The following is a 27,039-nucleotide window of genomic DNA, read 5'->3' on the forward strand; positions in this document are numbered from 1 at the left end:
CTTTTATATCTTTCCATTAAACCAATAAAATTGATTGATCATTTAAATCTCTGATATATCTAAAGAATATCATAGAACCCATGACATATTTCACCATAGAACATTTTCATATGATAACTACAACATTCTACCAAAGAGCCTTTGGCATAGCGGTAAGGAGTGACTCTCTCAAATGAGAGGTCATAGGTTCAAGTCTCACTAGGAGACTTACGTGGTATTTATGATGATTAGGAGTAAGATAGTTTTCCGTTTCAAAAAAAACTACAACATTCTTCTCCATTTGTATGTATTTCATATAAAATACTTAGAAACGAGAAGAGAAACAAATATGAGTAATCAAACATGTGAAATAATGTTCTTATATATATATATATATATATATATATATATATATATATATATATATATATATATATATATATATATATATATATATATATATATAGACAATTAATTAGATTAAGTTGAAAAGGTTAGGGTTTTAAATGAATATGGTACACGAATAAGACATATATATATATATATATATATATATGTGTGTGTGTGTGTGTGTGTGTGTGTGTAAGAATATGTAGTATAAGTAGTGTGTGAGTTGATGGGTTAATAATTAATGGGAGATGGACCTCAAAAATGAAGGATATAAAAGATGGAGCTTTTAGGTTCTTTTAGAGAAAATTCAAGTAGGAGTGGGTTTCTCTCCGTAAGCTGGCCAATCCTTATATTCACTCTATCTCCATGATGGATGTTATATGTGTAGAGGCCTCTTTCTAAATAAACGAAGTCAAAGTAGCAGTTTGGGCCTCTCTGTGTGTGGGGAGGGGGTAAGACCCCGAGGCTCAACGAATTCACATTCAAGCTCATAAAAACATAGTGGAACACGTTATCTGTCGTTGTCATGTGTCACACCCCCAACCTAGAACGGCGAAAACGTACGGGGGCGGAGGACGTCATATTCAGTATCATAACAGTTCATAGTAAGGAAAGTACACACGGCCATATATATAAAAAGGTTTCAAAATGTTTACATAATTGTATTTGTTACATGTTCAAAAGAGAAATACATAAACATCTTTCAAAAGAAGTAATTAACGTCAGAGCGTTAATCCCCAAAAGTTGGTTTCCAAACCTGCTTAGCGGTTCCCTGAGAATACAAGTTATTTCAAAGAAAAAGTGTCAACAATTAAGTTGGTGAGTTCATAAGCGGTTTTGAGAAAATTTATGCCATTCCAAAGTTCGTGCGTTTTCCAAGAAAATCCTTTATTTTCTTATAAAAGTAGGAAATGCATATGAATGTTCGTGGTGTGAATTGTAAATAGTTGCACCAGGAAAATCCCTTATTTTCCTATTAGTTGATTGTTTTAGTAAAGGAAAATTCCTTATTTTCCTAAAGTAACAGGTAGTCTCTAATGTCCATGACCGAAAATCGCAAGCAACTGACATGCTTAAAGGTTGAGGCATAGTTTTATATAATAAAGGTATAAGAAGATCGCACTTGTTAGATGAAGGATAGTTTTAATAGCTACTCATTCATAAAATCAGAATACCATAATAATTGTCTATCCGGTGGGTTTTATAACCATACTAAACATAATATGTCAGATTGGGGCGTTCTTTTTATGTATGCTCGTGGTTTAAAGATATTTACAACTTTCCTTTAGATGCCTAAGGCTAAAAAGTATTTTATTGAAATTTCTAGTTTTATGCTTAACAACGCTTTACCGGTAGCGTTACGAATCTTTGATTGGTCATAACTCCTTCGTTATAACTCGGATTTTAGCGTTCTTTATATTTTTGGAAACCTTATCACGATATCTACCACATACTGTACCCAAACAGAGCTTTTTGAACATTTCATTTTCGATGATATTCTTATTACTTTACAAAGAGGTTACAAGACTCAACTTTTAGTCATTACATTGACCTGAAATAACGGGTTGTTACATCATCCCCCCGTTAGAGGGAATTTCGTCCCGAAATTAATTACAAAATAAAAGTTTAGGGACTTGGGAAGAGATGCAGATACTTCTGTTGCATCTGATCTTTTCGCTCCCATGTGAATTCAGGTCCCCGCTTAGCATTCTAGCGGACCTTCACTATTGGTATGCGACTCTGTTTAGTTCGTTTGATTTCCCTATCCATGACCTTGACAGGTTCTTCCACAAATTTAAGATTTTCGTTAAGTTTGATTTCGTCTAGTAGAATCACAAGAGTTTCGTCGTACAAACGCTTTTTCAGGTTAGATACGTGAAACACTGGATGTACTTTGTTAAGCTCAACCGGAAGTTGAAGTCTATAAGCCACTGAACCAATCCTTGAAGTAATTTCGAAGGGTCCAATGTACCTTGGATTTATTTTTCCACGCTTCCCAAAGCGTATCATTCCCTTCCAGGGTGAGACCTTCAGTAGAACGCGGTCACCAACCTGAAATTCCAAGGGTTTTCATCTTTTGTCGGCATAGGTCTTTTGCCTATCCCTCGAGGATTTCAGACGTTCTCGAATTTGAACGATCTTTTCAGTTGTTTCTCTAATGATCTCCGGACCAGTGAGAGTGCTTTCAGGGAATAGACCTTTTGCGAACTGCGTGTCGCCTACTTCCACCCAGCACAGAGGTGATCTGCACTTACGGCCGTAAAGGGCTTCAAATGGAGCAGTCTTGATACTAGTATGATAACTGTTGTTATAAGAGAACTCGACTAATGGTAAGTGAACATCCCATACTTTACCAAAGTCGATTATACATGCTCGCAACATGTCTTCTAGGGTTTGGATCGTTCTCTCACTCTGTCCGTCAGTTTGTGGGTGATAGGCTGTACTCATATCCAACCTTGTTCCCATGGATTTTTGCAACGATTGCTAGAATCTGGAAGTGAATCTAATGTCTCTGTCCGAGATGATAGACATCGGCACTCCATGAAGTCGCATGATCTCTCAGATGTAGGTTTTCGTTAGCTTTTCCATCTTATTAGTTTCCTTGATCGGTAAGAAATGAGCAGACTTGGTTAGTCTGTCGACGATTACCCAAATGGTGTCGTGACCACCCTGAGTCTTGGGTAGTTTTGTTATGAAGTCCATGGAAATATGCTCCCATTTCCACTCAGGTATTTCGGGTTGATGGAGTAGATCTGAGGGCTTCTGGTGTTCTACTTTTATCTTGGCGCAAGTCAAGCACTTGCTCACATAGATACCAATTTCTACTTTCATGTTTGGCCACCAGTAGAGTTGTATGAGATCCAAATACATCTTATCTGAACATGGGTGTATGGAGTATGGAGTCTTGTGTGCTTCGTTCATAACTATCTCTCTAAACCCATCAAACTTTGGTGTCCAGATTCGGTTCATGAGGTAGCGCACTCCGTCACTCTTGATCTCTAGATTCTTGTCCATCCCTCTAAGGGTTTCACCTGTCACGTTTTCGGGTTTCAAGGCTTCTATTTGAGCTTCCTTGATTTGTGTCGACAGATGCGAATGGATCGACATGGTTAATGACTTCACTTTTCGACCAGAGTACTCCTTACGACTAAGGGCATCAACCACTACATTTGCCTTTCCTGGATGGTAACGAATCTCACATTCATAGTCGTTGAGCAATTCGACCCAACTTCGTTGTCTCATGTTCAACTCCTTCTGGTTGATTATGTGTTGAAGGCTCTTGTGGTCTGTAAAGATGGTGCACTTGGTACCGTAAAGGTAGTGCCTCCAATTTTTTAGAGCGAAGACCACAACTCCAAGTTCTAAGTCATGCGTGGTGTAGTTGAATTCATGTGTTTTCAGTTTTCGTGAGGCATACGCAATAACCTTTCCTCGCTGCATTAGCACACATCCCAACCCTTGGTTCGAAGCATCGCAATACACCACAAAATCTTCGATCCCCTCTGGAAGAGAAAGAATGGGTGCACTGCATAGGGCCTGTTTCAGGGTTTGAAATGCAGCATCTTGCTTTTCTCCCCAGTTGTAGGTCACACCTTTATGAGTTAGGGAGGTAAGAGGCTTTGCGATGCTGGAGAAGTTCTGAATGAACCTTCGATAATAACCATCAAGGCCTAGAAATTGGCGAATCTCCGTTGGTGTTGTTGGTGCAGACCAATTTTCGATAGCCCTGATCTTAGATGGGTCCACGTGGATTCCTTCTTCGCTGATCACGTGACCTAGGAAGTCCATCTTCCTAATCCAAAACTCGCATTTTGAGAACTTCGCATAAAGTCTCTCAGCTCGTAATGTCTCTAAGACTTGTCTCAGATGTTGGATATGTTCTTCTTTACTCTTTGAATAAATGAGTATGCCATCTATGAATACTATCAAATCCAAGAATGGATGACACACCCGATTCATTAAGTCCATGAATACGGCAGGGGAATTGGTTAGTCCGAACGGAATCACTACAAACTCATAATGCCCGTATCTTGTTCGGAAGTCCGTCTTGGGAATATCACTCTCCAGGACTCGCAGCTGGTGATATCCCAATCTCAGATTGATCTTGGAGAAGTAGTTGGCTCCTTGGAGTTGGTCGAATAAGTCGTCGATTCGTGGTAGGGGATATCGGTTCTTGATGGTAAGTTTGTTGAGCTCTCAGTAGTCGATGCACATCCTAAATGATCCATCCTTCTTTTTCACAAACAACACTGGTGCTCCCCAAGGCGAGAAGCTCGGCCTGATGAATCCTTTGCTGAGTAGCTCATTCAGTTGGCTGGATAGCTCTTGTATCTCCGTTGGGGCTAATGAATAGGGTACTTTGGCTACTGGGGTAGCTCCGGGAATCAGATCGATTCTGAATTCAACTTGTCTCGCGAGTGGTATTCCTGGAAGATCTTCGGGAAAAACATCTGGAAATTCGCATATGTCAGGCACGCTCTTGATGTCCTGGACTTCGCGTTTCACATCCACGACATTTGCTAAAAACGCATGACATTCCTTGCGTAGGAACTTCTGAGCTTGGATACACAAGATAATACGAAGAATGGTACTGGGTTTGTTGCCATAGATTATGAGGGTTTCGCCGGTTGGCAGATTAAGGCGAACAACCTTATGGTAACATAAAATGTCTGCATGATGAGAACTTAGCCAGTCCATGCCTATGATGACATCGAAACTCTTAATCGACACTGGCATGAGACTGATTGGAAATGGATTATCGTTTAGAGTTAGGGTACAGTTTAAGTACATCTCCTTAGTGCCTGTTTTACCGTTGTCCATTTCTACTATAAAGGGTTCACTTCATGATTGGGCAGCAGGCCTTTAAAATTATGACTTACAAAACTCCTCTCCGCTCCACTATCAAACAAAATGCATGCATACGAGTTATTGAGAAGAAACATACCCGTAACAAAGTGGGGTCTGCAACGGCTTCTTCCTGTCCCATTGCGAACACTCGGCCCCTTCCGCTGGTATTCCTGTCGTTTTCCTTCGGGCAGTCCCTGCGGTAGTGTCCCGTGGCTCCACACTCAAAGCAGGCGCACCTTACTCCAGCATTAGCAGTGGGGGAGGCTTGTTGGGCTGGCTCCTTGCAGAAGCGGACTGTATGCCCCTTCTTATTGCACCTGGTGCATTTGAAGTCACTGCAAGGACCGTGGTGGTGGAAGCTGCATTGGTTGCACTTCGGAAATCTCCCACTGTATGAACTTGTGGGTGCAGTGGTGGCAGGAGCAGTAACAGTGTGAGCCGCTACCACTTGTTGTTTCTTGGGGTTCCCCTGTAGTGTTTTCCCCCTTCTCTTGTTCCAAGGCCTTCCCTGGCCCTATACCTCCTTTGATGGGTCGGGAGTAGCTACAACAATACAGTGTTTGACCTCGTGGTCGATGAGTCGCTGAGCCAGGCGCTTAGCGCTGTTGAAAGTGATAAGGCTGGAGGCCAAGACATGACCTTGAATCTGGGGTGACAACCCCCAAATGTACCTCTCAACCTTTTTTGGTTCTGGGTTGACCATGGCAGGGCACAAGGTGGCAAGGTCGCTGAACCTGGCCGTGTAGGCTACTAGGTCAGACCCAATCATCTTCAGATTCCAGAGCTCCTGCTCTAGCTTTTGTATCTCGCCCCTTGGGCAGTATTCCTCCAGTAGTAGGACCTTTAAGTCCTCCCAACTTAAGGCGTTGGCGATGGTGAGAGTCACGGACTTCACATGGCTTTTCCACCAGGTGAGGGCTCGATCAGTGAGGGTGCAAGCGGCGAACTTGAATTTGCTCGCTTCTGTTGGATTAGGTGTCTAAGCCCATAACTATAATTGGTATGTACTTAAATTGATAGCAGCACAGTCCTTTTGGGTTGCCCTTAAACCTAGCAACCGGACAAGGAAATTATGAAAGGAGAGATATTAATTTATTATAAGATTAATATAAATGAATTTATTAATATGTTAAAAGATTAATATATTAATTAGAAATCATTATGTTTAGTTAATAGTTAGCCAGAAATTAATCATAATTAATTTTGGGGTTAAAAGTATTAATTATAAAGTGCAGGGACTAGTTTGTAATTATCAGATAGTTGAGTGGAAGGCTCTAGAACCTCCTTGGAAGGAGGTGGACGAAATCTATAGGGGAAACCCTAAGGATTTTGTCCAAGGGGGCTTGGAAAAGGCCCTTAGGTTTGCTTAGGCCCTAAGCAAAGGAGCATTAGGGTTTTCCCTAAACCCTAGATCCCTCAGCTATATAAGGAGCCTCCCAACTCCTAAAATCAACCACTCCTTCTTTTGAAGAAACCCTAGGGCCGAAATTGCGTACTCCCTCCCTCTTTCTCCTTCTAGTTTCCTTCTTTCTAGTTTGAGTGTGATTCCATTAGAGGCATTACACTTGTGGTGCTAAGCTTCCAAGAAGATCAAGATCAAGATCAAGGAAATTATCAATTGTTTACTATAACAATTGAAAGGTATGTAATTACTAAACCCTAGTTTGTAAATTTCGAAAATAGCCTCTCTCCTCTAGGGTTCTTGTTTTGCAATTCAAAGTTATATGCTCAATAGTTAAAACATAGATCCAAAGTAGGTTGCATGTGAACTTAGGAATTGTTTTCTAGTTTATTTGTTTTACCTAAAACCCATCAGTGGTATTAGATCCATTGTTGTTTTAAATTGAATTGCTATAATAGTTGAATTGCAAATTAGGGTTTATAGCTATTAAACCCTAAAAGGCCAAAATTTTGATTTCTAGGGTTTTTGGTTCAAAGGGTTTTTGAAAAACCCTAGCCTCCATGAACCCTAATCGAAATTAGGGTTAGGGTTTTGAAAACCCTAGCCTCCTCCCCTTGAAATTTTGAAATATGCTATAAAGATTAGGGTTTCTTTGTTTTGGATAATAGTTGCCTTATTGGATAAATGAGAAAAATAAGGAAATTATCCTATCCCCATATTTTCGAAATCTAGAAGGGATATGGATTAGGATTAAGTTAATTGTTTAATTTAATTAGATAATCCGTACTAGATTTAATTAATTAATTAAAATTTAATTAATAGATAAATATTAAATCTAGTTATTTGGTTGAGAAAAATAAGGAAATTATCCTATCCCCATATTTTTGAAATCTAGAAGGGATATGGATTAGGATTAAGTTAATTGGTTAATTTAATTAGATAATCCTTACAAGATTTAATAAATTAATTAAAAGTTAATTAATAGTTAAATATTAAATCTAATTAATTGGCTTATTTAAATTTTGTTAGGTCCAGCTTAGTGTTGCGTCTATTGGGCTCGTTAGCTAGTCCAAGTTTTGTCTCCGGTATGGGCCTGTCCATCCGTGAGTTTTATGTAGGGTTTTTTATAAATAGATGCTTGCATGCATCCTAGAACGTAACGATTAGATAAGTATTTTCAAGCGTATTCATCGTTCTTGTTTTGTAACCCTAGAATCCTCTACAGTGGATGTTCTTAATCAAGCTCTGCTGAGGATTGAGTTAATTTAATCATTCGACTCATTCAGATCCATACTTGTGTTTTATCTCATTGTTTTTTACGTTCTTTATTTACCTGTTACAAAAATCTAATCGATCAAAGAGTTTTTATAACTCATCAATTGGTATCAGAGTAGGAGGCTGTGTAATTCATACACATCTCTTCTGTGAAAGAAGCGATTAGGGTTATTCCGCATTAACTGATATTTATTGAGCCGTCATTCCATAATTGACGTAACTCAGCATTTATTTGTTTTGCCCTAATATTACATATTACAAGTCTGATCTTTCAAACAGGTTAAATGATCAAGCATGGACGAGTCTCAATCTAATCCTATCAACATCTCAAACAACATTGGATCAACGACAAAGATTCCTATTCTTTACACCCAGGATTACAAAGTTTGGGCACATCATTTTGAAGACTATGTCATCGGATTTGAAGATAATGGGTATCTTATTTGGGAAGCAATTGTGTCTGGACCATTTGCTCACTTAGGAACATCAAAGATCATTAAAACTCAGAAAGAATATAATGATCTGTTAAAAGATGTAAAAGACGTTGCTCAAGACGAAAAGGAGAAGTTTCAGTGCAATATCAAAGCATAGAGACTGATCCGATTCGCTCTTCAATCTGATACATTTAGGTTGGTGAGTTCCTGCAGTACCGCCAAAGAAATCTGGGATAGGTTGCGAGAGCTATATTCCACAGATGAAGATTTGGAGCATTCCATTCAGACGTTACTTTTGTCTGAGTTTGGTGAATTTAAGCAGAATTCTGATGAAACTGTCACTCAGACGTTCGATCGCTTCAATCATCTTCTTAGAAAGATGATCAAACATGATATAGAAAGGAAGCTAATTGAACAGAAAGTCACCTTTTTGAATGACCTAAGATCTGAATGGAGAGCTGTTGTGTCTACAGTCAAAGCTCATGAGCAGTTCAAGTCTTATTCGCTGGCAAAGCTGGTGGGAATTTTGAAATCTCAAGAAAAGATTTTCATGCAAAAGAAGAATGTGGTCTCAAGTTTGGGGTCCTTGGCCCTCCTGTCTAAAAGTAAAAATGTGGTAGAAGATGAAGATCTGAACCTAGAAGACTATGATCTTACTTCTGAAGATTATGCAATGATGGTGTCTAATCCAAAAAGGTTTATCAAGAAAAGGTTCCCTACCAATAAGAACCGAAATTGGCAGGGAAGCTATAGTTCTGAAAAGGTTAGGGAGGAGCCGAAGACTGAGGAACCAAAGAAAGAGGCGAAGGTTGATGGAGATTCTGGTGTGAACTGCTACTACTGTGGAGGAAAGAACCATTATGCCAAAGATTGTGTTCTGAAAAAAATGGCAGAGAAGGATGAGGAGAAAGATGAAGAGGCTGTCTTGATGAAAAAGTTGGAAGAGATCAAGAGGAAGAAAGTTGCTACTAACCCTTCTATGAACGCTCTTATAGTACAGGGTTCGGCAGAGGATGACGAGTTCGGTGGCGTGCAGGTATGGTCAACCGACTCAGAGGATGATGAAGTGAGAAATCCTTCACATGGAAATGCACATGTTGCAAGAGGTGACGAAAGCAGCGGGAAGTGTTTGATGGTAACTGATGTATCTCACATGAGGGGATACAATATTGATGGTGGAAAAGAGGACACCAAGGAGCGAGAGGACTTATGCTTCACAACAAAACCTCTCAGTGTGCAGATCAATGAGCTTGACGAATTGATCAAGAAGGTACAATCTCTTTTTATTTCATTCAAAGTCCCACAGAAATCATATGAAAAAGAATTAAATAGCTTAAATTCAAGAATCTCAAATCTGGATAGTTGTTTAACTCAAACACGGGTCACCAATTCTAACCTAACTGACCAAATAAGCAGGGTGTCATCCAAGAGTGAGGAGCGAAGGATGTGGATAGAGAAAAAAGAGTCGGAGCTGATAAAATCTAAGGATGAAAACATTTATTTACAAAGAGACAATTTAAAACTTTTAAAACAGAAAAATTTTCAAACAAATTTTTCATTTTAAAAATAGAATATTTTTATTCAAAACAAGGCATAAACAATTTAAGTGTCATGTCAAATACAAACTGTCTAAATCCCAAGATCATAAAACATCCTTCAGTGTGTACAGATCACGCCGGCGCCTTCCCACGGTCCTCGCTAGTACCTGAAACACATACATAACAACTGTAAGCATAAATGCTTAGTGAGTTCCCCAATATACAACTTACGCACATACGCCTTTCCAGGCCCTGACCTTCCGGTCCTCGACACAACGCCTTCCGGCCCATAACATATTTGCCTTCCGGCCCATAACATATTTGCCTTCCGGCCCATAACATATTGCCTTCCGGCCCACATAACATACATAGCGCATCTAACAAATAACTTACCACATATAGCATACATATCACATATCATATCTGACCTTCCGGTCACACAGTCAAACCCTTCCGGGTACAGTATAGTGAGAAGACTCACTTCGTGAATGCTGAAAGCTAGCAAATCCTGAAATCACTCGTGCACAATCCGACGAGCTACAACCTCCCTATAACATCACATATCTCTCATTAACACTAATATCTTCTAAGTGTGACTATCCCTAAGAAGTCAGACTTAGGTCAACTCTGGTCAACGGTCAACGGTCAACTCGACCGGACTCGGCGAGTGCCATGGCGACTCGGCGAGTCTAGACGTCCTCCAACTCTCTGAGATTCCCTATCTACTCGTCGAGTGTCCTCCCTGACCCGACGAGTTACTCCTGGAAGAATCGCGGGGCCACCCCGACTCAACTCGCCGAGTCTGAAGAACAACTCGACGAGTCCCAGTTAATCTTCAAGCTACTCGCCGAGTCTGTTCATCGAACTCGGCGAGTCCATGCCATGCAACCGCTCAAACTGCATCCTGGGATCCGTATGGTTCCGAAATACACCAGCATGGGACCTTCTGGACCTCTAAAGGTCCTACTATGGGGTTATATTCGTTTGGGTAACAAGGCAATAATCCATCTAATCACCAAATGGGTTCCATAAACCCTAGATCCATACACACATCAATATAACAGAAATGATCCGAAATATTACCTGAATAACGCACTCTCTGTGTCCCCAAACCTCAGAACTCGAATCCCTTGCAGTTCCTTTAGCCAAGACTCTCCTTCTCCTTGCACCACAATTTCTTCAAATCACCAATGGCCTTCAATCTTGCTCTAGATGCCCACAGCCGCTTAGGGTTCTTCTCAGTCGACTAAAAGACGGACAATGACGGCATATAGTGCGTTATATATGAACCAAACTTGAACGGTTAGGGTTTTCGCTAAACAGCGTAGACTCGCCGAGTCCATATTGAACTCGTCGAGTCCAGTCGCGAACCCGCGACCAAGTCTGCGATCCTACTCGGCGAGTCTAGGCTCCAACTCGCCGAGTCCCCTCTTAACTCACCCCAAAAACATAATTTAACAATACCTAAGATTTCGGGCTGTTACAACTCTCCCCCACTTGGATTAGACTTCGCCATCGACGTCTCACTCTGAAAATAGTTCCGGATGCTGCTCCCGCATCTCACGTTCCGGCTCCCAAGTCATTTCCGACCCCTTACGATGTTGCCACTGGACCAACACCAGAGGTACTTCCTTGTTCCTCAGAACCTTGATCTTCCGATCCCTGATGGCCACTGGTCTCTCGGCATAATTCAGGCTCGCATCCACCTGAATGTCCTCTAATGGAACCACTGCCGACTCATCGGCTATGCACTTCCTCAATTGCGATACATGGAAGGTGTCGTGGATCTGGCCCAACTCTGTTGGCAACTCCAACCGATAGGCTACCCGGCCTATCCTGGCAATCACACGAAATGGCCCAATATATCGGGGCCCCAACTTGCCCCTCTTCCTGAATCGAATCACTCCTTTCCAAGGAGAGACCTTCAGGAGAACGAATTCGTTTACTTGAAACTCAAGCTCGGATCGGCGCCTGTCTGCATAACTCTTCTGTCGGCTCTGGGCGGTCAATAACCTCTGTCTAACTTACTGAATCTGCTCTGTCGTCTGAAGCACGATCTCTGTGCTGCCCATCACTCTCTGTCCCACCTCTCCCCAGCAAATGGGGGTCCGACACCTCCTACCATACAACAGCTCAAAAGGTGGCATACCAATGCTCGAATGATGGCTGTTGTTGTAGGAAAACTCTGCTAAGGGCAAGTATGTATCCCAGCTACCCCCGAAGTCTAACACACACGCTCGAAGCATGTCCTCCAGCGTCTGAATCGTCCGCTCGCTCTAACCGTCTGTCTGGGGATGGTATGCGGTACTAAAATGCAATTTAGTACCCAGCTCCTCATGAAATTTCTTCCAGAACCTGGAAGTGAAACGCACATCACGGTCTGAAACAATCGAGATCGGTACCCCATGCCGAGATACCACCTCTCTCACATATATCTCCGCCAACTTCTCCGCTGAAGAACTCTCACTGATGGCGAGGAAGTGTGCACTCTTCGTCAACCTATCCACGATCACCCAAATTGCGTCAACTCCCCTAGCAGTCCTCGGCAATTTGGTGATGAAATCCATAGTGATCTGTTCCCACTTCCACTCGGGAATCTTCAATGGCTGTAGCTTGCCATGCGGTCTCTGGTGCTCGGCCTTAACCCTACGGCAGGTCAAGCACCTCTCAACGAACCATGCCACGTCCCTCTTCATACAGGGCCACCAATACTCTTTCCTCAAATCCAAATACATCTTCGTAGCACCGGGATGGATCGAAAATTTCGATCTATGAGCCTCTTCCATCAAAGTAATACGCGTACCGCCCACGAACGGTACCCAGATCCGACCCTGAAACGTCATAAGCCCTCGTCCATCCTTAACGAACTCTGAAATTAACCCCACAACCCGCTCTTTCTTCTGCATTTCTGGCCGCACAGCCTCGACGAATAGCATCCAATACTGGAGTCATCACAGTCAGTCTCAAGCATACATCTCGCAATGGAGTGCTCTCCGCCCTGCGGCTCAATGCATCGGCTACCACATTAGGCTTGCCCGGGTGGTATAGGATCTCACAATCATAATCCTTGACTACATCCAACCACCTCCTCTGACGCATATTTAGGTTGGGCTGATCCATCAAATATTTCAAGCTTTTATGGTCCGTGTATATCGTACATCGAACCCCATACAGGTAGTGACGCCAAATCTTGAGAGCGAACACTACTGCCCCCAACTCTAAATCATGCGTGGGATACCTCGCCTCATGAGGATTCAGCTGCCTCGACGCATAAGCTATCACATGACCCCTCTGCATCAACACTACACCCAGTCCCGAAATCGATGCGTCACAATATACTACAAAATCTTCCATTCCTTCCGGGAGAGCTAATACCGGGGCTTCGCACAACCTCTGGCGAAGTGTCTCAAAGGAGGTCTGCTGCTCGGGCCCCCATGAGAATGCAACACCCTTCCGGGTCAATCTGGTGAGCGGCACTGCGATCTTGGAGAAATCCTTAATGAATCTCCGATAATACCCTGCCAACCCAAGGAAGCTCCTGATCTCAGAGGGTGACTTCGGCACCTCCCAACTCATCACCGCCTCAACCTTGGCCGGATCGACCAATATCCCTTTCTGATTAACAACATGTCCTAGAAATTGGACCTCCCGCAACCAGAAGTCACATTTGGAGAACTTTGCATAAAGCTTCTCCGACCTCAATACCTCAAGGACCTCCCTCAAATGCTCCTCATGCTGCTCTCTAGATCTCGAATACACCAGAATATCGTCGATGAATACAATCACTGACCGATCCAACATCGGCCTGCATACCCTGTTCATAAGATCCATGAACACAGCCGGGGCATTGGTGAGCCCGAAAGGCATCACCACAAATTCATAATGCCCATATCGCGTCCTAAACGCTGTCTTCTGGACGTCCTCATCCCGTACTCTCACCTGATGGTACCCTGACCTCAGATCGATCTTGGAAAACCAAGATGCTCCCTGCAACTGATCGAATAAGTCATCGATCCTCGGCAACGAATAACGGTTCTTGACCGTCAACTTGTTCAACTCCCGGTAATCAATGCACATCCGGTGTGAACCATCCTTCTTCTTGACGAACAGAATAGGTGCTCCCCACGGCGAACTGCTCGGCCGAATGAATCCCTTCCCCAACAACTCCTGGAGCTGCGAGGACAACTCTTGCATCTCTGGAGGTGCAAGACGATAAGGCACCTTAACAATAGGCGCGGCCCCCGGAACCAGGTCAATACCAAACTCTACTTGTCTCACAGGAGGCACTCCCGGCAGCTCCTCGGGGAAAACATCTGGAAACTTACGCACCACTGGGACCTCCTCCACTGACCTCGATCTCTCGGAAGCCTCCCACGTATCCATCACATACGCCACAAAACCCTTACAGCCCTACTGTAGACACTGCCTCGCCCTAGCGGCCGAACAAAAAGCAGACCCCGAACGGGTACCCTCGCCGTACACCGAAAGAACTCCCCCACTATGGTCTCGTATAGTCACTAGCTGACGCTCACAGTCGATGACAGCGCCGAATCGGCTCAACCAGTCCATGCCCACGATGACACAGACGTCACCCATCGCAATAGGAATCAGGTCAATCGGGAATTCAACCCCGAAAATCTCTAGCACGCATCCCCGAAGAACCTCCGTGGCATAAATCACTTTCTCGTCAGCTATAGAAACCCTCAAAGGTCGACTCAACGACTCACGACTAACGCTGATATGCTGACTAAAGGCTAAAGATACAAAGGACCTACTCGCACCCAAGTCAAATAACACTAAGGCAGGCACAGAGTTCACAAGGAAAGTACCTACGCATATAATAACATAAGTATAACATCCCGACATAGAAAAATAAATACATGAATTACAGCATACCTGCCACAACATCGGCCGCAGCGCGGACCTCCTTGCAGTCAGCTGAAAGGCTCTCCCACGAGCCCTCGGGGCCTCGACCTTCACCGGTCGAGTCTCAGTAGTCCTGGCAGTAGGTGCAGATCCTTGACGAAGCTGAGGGCACTCGGCCTTCCGATGTCCGGTCTGGTTGCAATGAAAGCAAACCATAAACCCCTTGGGGCACTCCCTAGCAATGTGCCCCTCCTTGCCGCACTTGTAGCAAGCACCAGCTCGACACGCCCCATCGTGACCCTTGCCGCACTTTCCGCAAGTGTGGCCCTTCGGGCCTCCCGTCCTCGAATTGGCGGACTTGGTCCGCTTGGCTGCCGGCTGAGACTGAGCCGGCCGCCGGTCCACCTGCTGAGACTCGGCCTCCTCCCTGGCCTGGGTCTCCAACTCGATCTCACGCTTCCTGGCATTCGCCTGAAGCTCGGTAAAAGTATGATAGGTGGAGTTCGACACAAACTCCCGGATATCCCTCCTCAGAACACCCAAGTACCGGCTCATCCGAGCCTGCTCTGTGGACACCAGCTCGGGGCAGAACATCGCCCTCTCATGAAACTTCTGCGTGATCACCGCAACAGAATCAGTACCCTGCTTGAGGGTTAAGAACTCCTGAACCAATCGTTCCCTCTCCACCGGGGGAACGTACTCGTCCCTGAACATAGCAGTGAACCCCTCCCATGTCACCGCTGTAATCTCTGCCAAAGTGAAGTTCGCCGTCACGAACTTCCACCAGTCCTTCGCTCCCAGACGGAGCTGGTTCAAAGCGAACCGTGCCCTCAGGTGCTCCGGGCATGAACAAGTGTAGAAGCACCCCTCTATATCCGCGATCCACCTCATCGCAGCAATCGGATCCTGCGGCCCATCGAACTCAGGTGGCTTCGTGTTGCTGAACTCCCGGAACAGCAACGAGTCACCCCCCTGTGGCCTGGCAGCGGCCACAGCTGCGGTAGCTGCAGCTTCAGTCAATGCGGCGTACCGCTCATCGAACTTCTCCATCAGGGTGGTCTTAATAGACCCAAACATCTCCGGGATCTCAGCCCGGATCGCCGCCGCTACCTCCTCGTGAATCATCTGACGAATCTCCTCGTCACTCACACCGCTCGTACTCGCTCCGTGGCGTGGTCTAACCATGATGTCTCTGAAATACAACATAAAACTATCAGAGACTCCATCGAGTGTAATCGCACTCAATAACGCAACCCTACTCAGTCTCCGATATCCAGGGATTCTTACTTGGGTCTCCCACTGACCCGGTGTCTTCGGTAGTACGGGCCCAATACTACCGACCACACCGCATCAGCATTCATCCCAAGTCTTCCTCCCCAAACCCCAGATAGTGAGTACTCTACTTCTGTTATGCACTATCTACTCGCACACTAACACAGCATCTCGTATCGGCAAACTTCCCTAGACTAAGGCATCACAAATCAGGCCACTCTAGTCCTATCATGAATACCTAGTCTTCTAGCATGCATAACAATTCATATCATATAATATTGTAAGGTATTTTGGGGATCTTTACCGTTCGGGCGCTGACTGATCGTACACACTGCTTCTTTCTTGCTTACCACAAAACCATTTACAAAAGTTTATGCCTTTATTAAAAAAAAGTTTCCTCAAATCCTCGGTTTGAGTTCAGTTACCCCCGAAGGTGCACCCGAATCCCTCAAACCAAGGCTCTGATACCAATTGTAACAACGCAAATTTTCAAACAAATTTTTCATTTTAAAAATAGAATATTTTTATTCAAAACAAGGCATAAACAATTTAAGTGTCATGTCAAATACAAACTGTCTAAATCCCAAGATCATAAAACATCCTTCAGTGTGTACAGATCACGCCGGCGCCTTCCCACGGTCCTCGCTAGTACCTGAAACACATACATAACAACTGTAAGCATAAATGCTTAGTGAGTTCCCCAATATACAACTTACGCACATACGCCTTTCCAGGCCCTGACCTTCCGGTCCTCGAAACAACGCCTTCCGGCCCATAACATATTTGCCTTCCGGCCCATAACATATTGCCTTCCGGCCCACATAACATACATAGCGCATCTAACAAATAACTTACCACATATAGCATACATATCACATATCATATCTGACCTTCCGGTCACACAGTCAAACCCTTCCGGGTACAGTATAGTGAGAAGACTCACTTCGTGAATGCTGAAAGCTAGCAAATCCTGAAATCACTCGTGCACAATCCGACGAGCTACAACCTCCCTATAACATCACATATCTCTCATTAACACTAATATCTTCTAAGTGTGACTATCCCTAAGAAGTCAGACTTAGGTCAACTCTGGTCAACGGTCAACGGTCAACTCGACCGGACTCGGCGAGTGCCATGGCGACTCGGCGAGTCTAGACGTCCTCCAACTCTCTGAGATTCCCTATCTACTCGTCGAGTGTCCTCCCTGACCCGACGAGTTACTCCTGGAAGAATCGCGGGGCCACCCCGACTCAACTCGCCGAGTCTGAAGAACAACTCGACGAGTCCCAGTTAATCTTCAAGCTACTCGCCGAGTCTGTTCATCGAACTCGGCGAGTCCATGCCATGCAACCGCTCAAACTGCATCCTGGGATCCGTATGGTTCCGAAATACACCAGCATGGGACCTTCTGGACCTCTAAAGGTCCTACTACGGGGTTATATTCGTTTGGGTAACAAGGCAATAATCCATCTAATCACCAAATGGGTTCCATAAACCCTAGATCCATACACACATCAATATAACAGAAATGATCCGAAATATTACCTGAATAACGCACTCTCTGTGTCCCCAAACCTCAGAACTCGAATCCCTTGCAGTTCCTTTAGCCAAGACTCTCCTTCTCCTTGCACCACAATTTCTTCAAATCACCAATGGCCTTCAATCTTGCTCTAGATGCCCACAGCCGCTTAGGGTTCTTCTCAGTCGACTAAAAGACGGACAATGACGGCATATAGTGCGTTATATACGACCCAAACTTGAACGGTTAGGGTTTTCGCTAAACAGCGTAGACTCGCCGAGTCCAGTCGCGAACCCGCGACCAAGTCTGCGATCCTACTCGGCGAGTCTAGGCTCCAACTCGCCGAGTCCCCTCTTAACTCACCCCAAAAACATAATTTAACAATACCTGAGATTCCGGGCTGTTACAGTCTTTATGCTAACATCACTCAACTGCATCTAAATTGTGAAATAGGACATAAAATTCATCGCATGATTTTACCCTTCCTTGAGTTTAAGGAGGATGAAATCGATGCTGAAGCATATAACTGCGAAAGTGTTGTTTCGTCTGATGATGTGAATCCCACTTACATGTATGGTCTGGACAAAATAGAATCTTTCATAAAGTCCAAAGACCATAAGGACATGCTGAAAAACCTTTTGGATGAAAACGATAAGCTGAAACTAAGGACCCAAACCATACAAAAATTTGACTCATTGAATGCCAATTTAAGTTCAGAAAATAAAATTGATGTTGAAAACGCGTCTGAACTAAATGAGGACGATGATATGAGTGTAATTTATGTAGAGGATGAAGTCGACTGTTCTGAGTTTGTCAAGAGCGAACCCGAAAACCACAAAAATCTTATTTCTGAAAATTCTGTGGATTTTGCTCGATTGTCCCAAAATAAGTCCCCGATTCTAGAAGAAAAGGTTGTTATGTACCAAAAGGTGAGAACAACACCAAATCAAGTGTATAAGGTCACAGGAGTAACCGAAAATCAAATAGCCGATCTCACTGCCATAGTGAATGAAGATAACGCAGATGGCTGTGATGAGTTTTTCTGGTCTGCTCCTATAGATAATGTCGATGAAACTGTTGGTCTGTCAGAGCGAATGTCCTGGAAAACCAAAGGCAAATATGTACCAGAGCCACTGAACAAGCCTGACAACTTCGACGTGCCAAGCACTAGTGGTACAAAAGAAGTCCCTATAGAAGAAGTCACTTCCACAAGCGAAACATCATCTGTGAAAAGTGAACCGGCTGACAAGAAGAAGAAGCAAAAAGCTAACATCCACAAACAGCCGAAACAAGTGAAGGATCAAAAGCAGCAAAGGAATCAACGATACAAAAAGAACCTCTCTGAGCGAAAGTAGTTTTGGCGCTCTCAAAACAATCATTTCTCTTATCACGATAAGAATTCAAAGCAAGAGAAAAAGGATTTCAGGCCACATGAGGAACAGAACCGAAAGGACAGGTTCAGTTCAGAGAGCATAAGCAACCGAAAGGACAGATTCGGTCCTGAAAGCAATAGCTACCGAACGTCCAGGTTCGGTCCTCCCAATGACCAAAAACAAAAGGTTCATAACGAACCGCAAGTCAGAAGAAATTCCCATTCTAATTCTTCTCATTCTCGATCCTCTTTTAAATCTAATTCTGTTCCTGCTCAAAGTTCAAAATCATCAAAGGATTTGAAAGGAAAAGCGAAGCTTTCCTCTGTCAAGGATGACCGAAAGCAGTCTAAGGCCCAAACGCCAAAACCAGAAACCAAAACAACTGTAGCTAATTCTAACAAAATCAAAGTATACACCATTAAGAAGAAAGATCAAACAACATTAATAAAAAGAACATATCTCGTTGATGTTTCTCTTACTATTCCTTTTCCTGTGAAAGGCTCACGTGGACCCAAGAAACTTTGGGTTCCTAAATCTGCTTAATTTTTGCAGGTTATTAGTGACGAGCAGTTCGACGAAGAATGGTACATTGATAGTGGCTGCTCACGTCACATGACAGGGAGGAAGGAGGAGCTGAGGGAGTTTTGATCTCTTCAGAATGGTGGGAATGTCAAGTTCGGGAACAACTCATATGGAACGATAAAGGGTTATGGGATGATAACCAATGGAGACTTCACAATAAGAAAGGTGGCGTACGTTGAAGGGCTACAACATAATCTCATCAGTGTATCTCAACTGGTAGGAGGTACCGGTCTCAAAGTTTCATTTGACGATGAGGGTTAAAAAATCATAGAAAAGAAAAAAAAAAGAGTGATTCTCAAATCAGAACGCAAAGGCGAAATGTTTCCTCTCAATCTCAAACCTATCAAAGGAAACCCAGCTATATGTCTTTTATCCAAAGCACATTCTGACGAAAGTTGGTTGTGGCACCGAAGGCTCTCACACCTTAACTTCAAAGACATCAACAAGCTTGTCACAGGAGGTCATGTTAGGGGTCTCCCATTGCTCAAGTTTTATCGAGAACATTTGTGTGCTGCGTGTGAAATGGGGAAGCAGAGTCGTCAAAGTCACCCATCCATTATAAACACTAAAGTTGTTGAACCACTTGAGTTACTTCACATTGACTTATGTGGTCCATCATCAATCGAAAGCATTGGCGGTAGCAAGTATATTCTTGTTATTATTGATGACTTTTCACGTTTTACATGGGTGTTCTTTCTGAAGCACAAATCTGAGGCCACTCTCAAGCTAAAGATGTTTATTAAGCAGGTTGAAGTGCAACTGAGAAAAGTCGTTCGCAACATCAGGAGCGACAATGGACTGGAGTTCAAAAACAAAGAATTTGAAGACTTTTTGGCAGAAAAAGGAACCAGTCACAACTTCTCAGCCCCCTACACCCCTCAACAGAACGGTATTGTCGAAAGACGAAACCGGTCCTTGTGTGAGGCAGCCCGAACAATGCTAAGTTTCACTTCTCTACCTTTATATTTCTGGGCTGATGCTATTGCTGCAACATGTTTTACGCAGAATAGGTCCTATCTCAACAATCGTTTTTCTCTTACTCCTTATGAGATCATCAACAACAGGAAGCCGAACGTAAAATTCTTCCATGTGTTTGGCTCACGATGCTTCATCTTCAACTCCAAAGAACATCGTAACAAGTTCGACGTTAAAGCTGATGAAGGAATTTTTCTGGGATACTCACTTACTTCAAAAGCGTACCGGGTCTTAAATAAGCGTTCGAGGAAGATTGAAGAAACGTATTATGTGACTTTCGATGACAGCTACGTCAAGAAGCTAAAGGTCACTGAAGAAGCAATTGGAGAGATTTTCACTCAAACAGGTCAAGTCATGGCCTTAATTGCTAATTTGTTTGAGTAGTTTGTAGAACTATTCGATGAACCGGAAAAAGCTACTCTCTCGGAAGCCAAGGCAGCAGACAACAAAGTTGACCATCTGAGGCAAATCGTCGAAGATGCATCCAAACGAATGGGTGAAGGAGAACATGTTCCAAATGAACCTCCAAAGCATGGTGCTTCAGTTGAGGGGGAGAATCCACCTCCTTCAAAACAACCGAGCTCACAAATTGAAGGGGAGAACTCTATTCCAGTTCCACCCGAAAGCTCAACTGCACCCGAAAGCCCTTCTGCACCAAAAAGTCCACCTACACCGGAAAGCTCATCAGTCGAGGGGGAGAATGCCGATATGTTCTACGACGACGATAGTCAATCTGAATTAGAAGAAATGGTGAATGCTGAATTGGATCCATCCTATGATCCAAATTACTCTCCTCTTGTTAAGTGGACCAGAGATCATCCTGTATCTCAGGTAGTGGGTAATGTCTCTGAAAAGGTCCTGACCAGATCTCAACTGAAGGCAAAGCAAACATCTTTATTCTCCAAAGTAGAGTTCTGCATGTATAATTCTTTCGTATCAAAAGTTGAACCACAGACAGTAAATACTGCTCTTGATCACTCTGACTGGGTTCAAGCTATGCAAGATGAACTCAATGAGTTTGAAAGAAATAAGGTTTGGTGCCTCATTCCAACTCCTAAAGACGCCTCAGTTGTTGGTCTCAAATGGATATTCAGAAATAAAATGGACAAGGAAGGCAATGTGATTCGAAACAAAGCTCGTCTCGTGGTGAAAGGATATTGCCAGGAGGAAGGAATTGACTATGATGAAACTTTTGCTCCGGTAGCGAGGCTGGAATCTGTTCGAATATTTCTGGCCTATGCTGCACACAAGAACTTTGAGGTCTACCAAATGGACGTGAAATGCGCCTTTCTGAATGGAGAACTTGAAGAAACCGTTTACGTGGAGCAACCTCCTGGATTTGTTAAAGAAAAGTACCCCAATCACTGTTATATTTTGGACAAGGCGGTTTACAGTCTGAAACAAGCACCTAGGGCATGGTATGAAACGCTAACCAAGTTTTTAAAGATGTCAAAATTCAAACAAGGTTCGGTTGACCCAACCTTCTTTCGTAAGAAGGAAGGTAACCACCTTATGATTGTTCAAATCTATGTCGATGATATCATCTTTGGCTCAACGAATCCTAGCTTAACAGCTGAATTCAGAAAGTTGATGGAGACTAAATTTGAAATGGGCTCAATGGGTCCGATTAACTTTTTCCTTGGTTTAAATATTAGACAGGGACCCGAAGGCATCTTTATCAACCAGGAAGTTTACACCAAGACTCTTCTTGCTAAATTTGGCATGATGGGAGACTCAAAGGTTAAAGTTCCAATGAAATTCGGCACCAAGTTCACACCATCCTTGGAAAAACCGGCAGTCGATATTACGTTATATCGCCAGATGATTGGTTCTTTAATGTACCTTACTGCTAGTAGGCCTGATATAATGTTTTCTGTGTGTTACTGTGCTAGATTTCAGGCGAATCCTCGTGAACCACATATGCTTGCAGTGAAAAACATTCTCCGGTATCTGAAACGAACCACTTCTCTCGGTTTATTGTATCCATAAAACTCAGGTTTCTTCGTTCAAGCCTACTCAGATGCTAACCTTGGAGGTTGTGGTTTAGACAGGAAAAGCACCACTGGAGGCTGCCAATTCCTAGACGGGAAGTTGGTTAGCTGGCAATCAAAGAAACAAACATGTGTATCTCTGTCTACAGCCGAAGCAGAGTACATCGCAGCTGCCTCCTGTACATCTCAAGTGATTTGGATCCAAAGCCAGCTCCGGGACTATGGACTCAATATGAAAAAGATCCCACTATATTGCGATTCAGAAAGTGCAATTAGGATCTGTCATAACCCAGTGCAACATTCCAAGACCAAGCATATAGCACTGAGGTATCACTTCATTAAAGATCATGTGGAAGATGGGAACGTCGAAATTCACTTTGTTCGAACCGTTGATCAACTGGCTGACATCTTCACCAAAGCTCTTCCTGAAGCATCTTTCAACAAAATTCTACAAGGGCTAGGAATGATGGAATCGGAGTCAGTACCAAAGACTACTTCTCAAAATTAAACGTTGGAAGCGAAATAGACCGAACGCTCGGGTTCGGGTCGTGTTCTGGTATACCGAAATGAACCGAACGCTCGGGTTCGGTCGTCTTATCTGATCGTCTCTTATCACTCTAAGGTAGTTTCTTTGGTTGTAAACCTTTTGTATCATTTTCTTTATTCATTTCACTTATTTTCAAAGTTCTTTTCTTTTTCAAACTTATTTTTTTTGCAACCGAAATAGACCGAACGCTCGGGTTCGGTTCCAAATTTTTTTAGCCGAAATAGACCGAACGCTCGGGTTCGGTTCCAATTTTTTTTTGTTTAATCCAAAAACTCCAAAAATATCTTTTTATTTTTTTTCTATTATTTTGTTATGTTTTGTGTCTTATCTTTTTGTGTGTCTATTTGTGGGGAAATCATTTCACTAGTTAAGTGTCCCTAGAAGCATGCTGCTGTATGTGTCCAAAGCCTCACCTGATTCTGAATAATAGCCTTACTGACTTGGTAAATACAAACCTTGTCTTCCCAATTAGGCTTTCATATTTATTCTCATCATGAGCTACCTGACTCTCTTCTCACATGAGATAAGAGTTTTCTGCTTGGTCCTTATTTTAACAGCAGAGGTACTTTCGTTTCTCTACACCATCTACACTACTTTTCTCCATCTCATTCGCTTCATAAACGTAACCCTTGAGACTCTCAGAAATTACCACTGAGGTTTATGGTTACATAATTTCTGTGTTTATGATCTTAGCTTCGTGTCACTACAAACTAAGTGAAACCCACAATTCAATACCTACTATGAATTGACGGTGAACAATCAATTTTGCTCTAGCTATCTCTAACGAATTGACGGATTTATCTATGAGGATGGAAAGTCAAATCTCTAATTTTCTTTTGAGTGATTCCTATGAAATTGTTACGTCCTATAACATTTCTTCCCTTGGAATCCAGTTTTAAATTTTGTTTGAGATTTTACATAAACTATTTTATCTAGCCACTTAAATTATTTCAAACCTACTTGTTCAACAGACTACATTGGTCTCACAAGTACTTCGTTCGATTTCTGTCTTATATCAAGATCAGGAATTCTGAACTGAAGCGAAAGCCACCCAAATAAGCCTAATTAAAAGAAGCCTTTCAACACTTCTTAATAAGTGTCTGATCGTTATTCAACGGGAAACCACACAAACACTTTAAGGTCTCTCTTGACTTTGAAGGAAGAGATTCGTGCCCGGGATCCATTGTTTCGTGTCTTTATTGACATCACAAAATCCCTCATATGTGTTGCTTTATTTCTTTTTCTTTTACACACTAAGCACGTAAATTTTTTTTGATTTTCCACAATTCTGGTTTCATTAATTACATGGCATCATTTTTTGGGATTTGAAGTAATAAAAGGGTTGTGGTTAATATTGATCCACGCGGGCAACTTTGCTTTAAGATGACGTTAACTCTAAAAGGATAAGATGATAATATGTTGACTCAGGCGGGAGTCCAATCGATTTGAATTGCAAACGGCGCTTGACAGCCAGGCGTGTGAAGTGGAACCGTTTCATTTCTAGATGGCGCCTGATGGGAAGGCGTGTTAATCGGGACTGACACTCTCTCTCATGCGTGATCATCGGCGCTCATAACTGTCACGCATCCATCACTTCCGAAAACCCTTCGCATTTCCCTCGAAGATTTGGGACATATTCTTCTCTCTCCTCTACCCACAGTATAAAAGGTAACGTAAACCATTGTTTACCTCTTTACTGCATCCATATTTCAGAGAGCAAGAAAACCTTCAAGAATTCTACTGTTCATCATCTCTCCCATCTTCTTCACAACAATGGCGGATTCCTCATCGGTTCATGCTACTTCTCACATCTTGCCGATTCGTCCCCAACAGAGTTTGATCATCGATCTTACTCCTCAGGTCTATGATGCTTTCATGTTCCCGATAATCGAATGCCTCAAGTACTCGCCGATTGCTCATGCTCTCACCAAAGTTGAAGTAGTTCCTATGGAGTTCTTGTCTCAAATTTTCGCCACTTCTCATTACGACAAGGCAGTCGACAGGATCTTCTTTGACGTGCTTGATCACAAGGCGTCTATCTCCAAGCAGAGGTTTTGCTCAATTTTAGGGTTTGAACCTGATTCAACTAGGGTTAACCCTGAATCGATTCCGGTGGGTCACATGTTCTCTATGTTCTACAACATGGGGTATACTGAGGTGCTGACAACAGTTACGAAGTTCAAGAAATCGTGCCTGCCTCCTCAGTGAAATGGGTTATTTACAGTGCTGTTCAAGTGGCTGTCTGAACGCAGTGCTGGATCAGACGGAGCAAGCCGTCTATTCATCACAATTCTGTACGGGATCTACAACGGTATCAACTTGGACTACGGGTCGGTCTTTTGGCAACAGTTGATTCAGAGTCTGTGTTCTACTTCTCGGCATTCCAAGATTTCCTATGCTTGATTTTGGACTCTCATTACAAAATGGGTGATGGACAAGTACCAAGTCCCCATTGTTGCTAGTTCTCCAATGTCTTCGATTGGTACTTTCCATACCACGAAGATCATTGTCTCCGATGCCTCAAAATTTCAATTCATTGGATCTATTCCAGAGACGATGTATGGCGATGTTCCAGTTGACAGCCGGATCATTCGAACCTACAAGGAGTTTCGACGCTCTGGTCCGAGAGAGCTTACTCCTGAAATGCTCAAGTCCATCCATGATGTTGACAAGCCTGCACCAAGGGGAAAGAAAACTGACAAAGGCAAAGACAAGCAAGTTGGTAAGGGAGAGAAAGGCCCTTCTCCCAAGAAGCGTAAAACTACACAGACTGTTCAGTCTCCTCCGCCGAAGAAGAGAAAAACCCAACCAAGGCGAAAGCTGGTAATCGCTTCCTCCTCAAGCGAATCTGAGGAAGAGAATTCTGCCTCTGACGGATCTCCTCGTGGTAACACTCCACCACGATCGCCTACTCCTGAAGCTCACTTTTCCACTTCTCCAATCTCTTCTCCACCTATTACCATTCCCATTTCCATTCCCCCATAACCTCCACCACTCAAATACCATCCACCTCCATCCCAGTACTCCCACCCATCTTTACCAAAGCAACCACCACCACTGCAGAAGTAAGAACCAACGTATCTGATACGGGGGCTCATACTGACGCACCCAAACCCACTTCAGCCCCCGAATCCACACCAACTACCGAACATACCACCCAACCCGAGCCTACTACAAATACCGAGCCTCGACCCTCACCACCACCCTCATCTTCTGCTCACGCGGCAGAGAGTGAAGAACCATTCCTTGGCGGAGAGGATATGACATTTGATTCGGTCTATTACAGTCCGTTTCAGGTACAGAGTGACGACGATGATGATTCTCCCGTTACCAAGAGGCATCTCAAGGAGCTTCACGATAAAATTGATTCGCTCATCGCCTCCTCTTCTTCATCTCAGTCCCCCATCTCTGAAGTTGCCATTCAGAAGATTGTTGATGCTTTTTCCAAAGCTCATCAAGTCTCTCTAGACTCCGCTACTGCAGCCATTGATGCCTCAACCAAAGCTTGTGAGGCAGCGACCGAAAAAGTCGATAAACTATTCACTGATGTGTCTTCTTTATTACAATCATTACAGGAAAATGCTAAAGCCACCAAAACAAAGCTAGAACCCATTGTCAACCAGCTGGCTACATCAGTTGCATCAAAGCTGAAGTCGTTTGCTTCTCTTCGTCAAACTCTCTCAGACAACAACTCAGCTTTAAAGACAACCATTGAGGAGTGCCTCGCCAAGCTTCAAGAAGATCTAGCTGCTGAGACCTCCCTCATGGATGCTCTTGCTCGGAAGACCACCGCTCTTAAGGTCAAGAGTATTCAACTCTCCAACTCATAAAAGGAGATTGAGTCTCTTCGATCTGAAAGAGAGATAATTTCTTCGTGTGTTTCGGATGTCCACTCAGCTATATCCAACATCCTGGAAGCACATGACCCGATACTCAACTATCTGTCAGGCGAACTCTTGCATAAAAGCTTGCTCCTGCCCTCTCTCTACTGAGCAAGATTGAAGGGCTCATTGATTTTGTGTCCATTCCGAAACAAGGGGGAGAAAAA

The sequence above is a fragment of the Lactuca serriola genome, chromosome 4, assembly GCF_051521515.1.
Source record: "Lactuca serriola cultivar US96UC23 chromosome 4, Lser_US96UC23_V15, whole genome shotgun sequence".
Taxonomy (NCBI): Eukaryota; Viridiplantae; Streptophyta; class Magnoliopsida; order Asterales; family Asteraceae; genus Lactuca; species Lactuca serriola.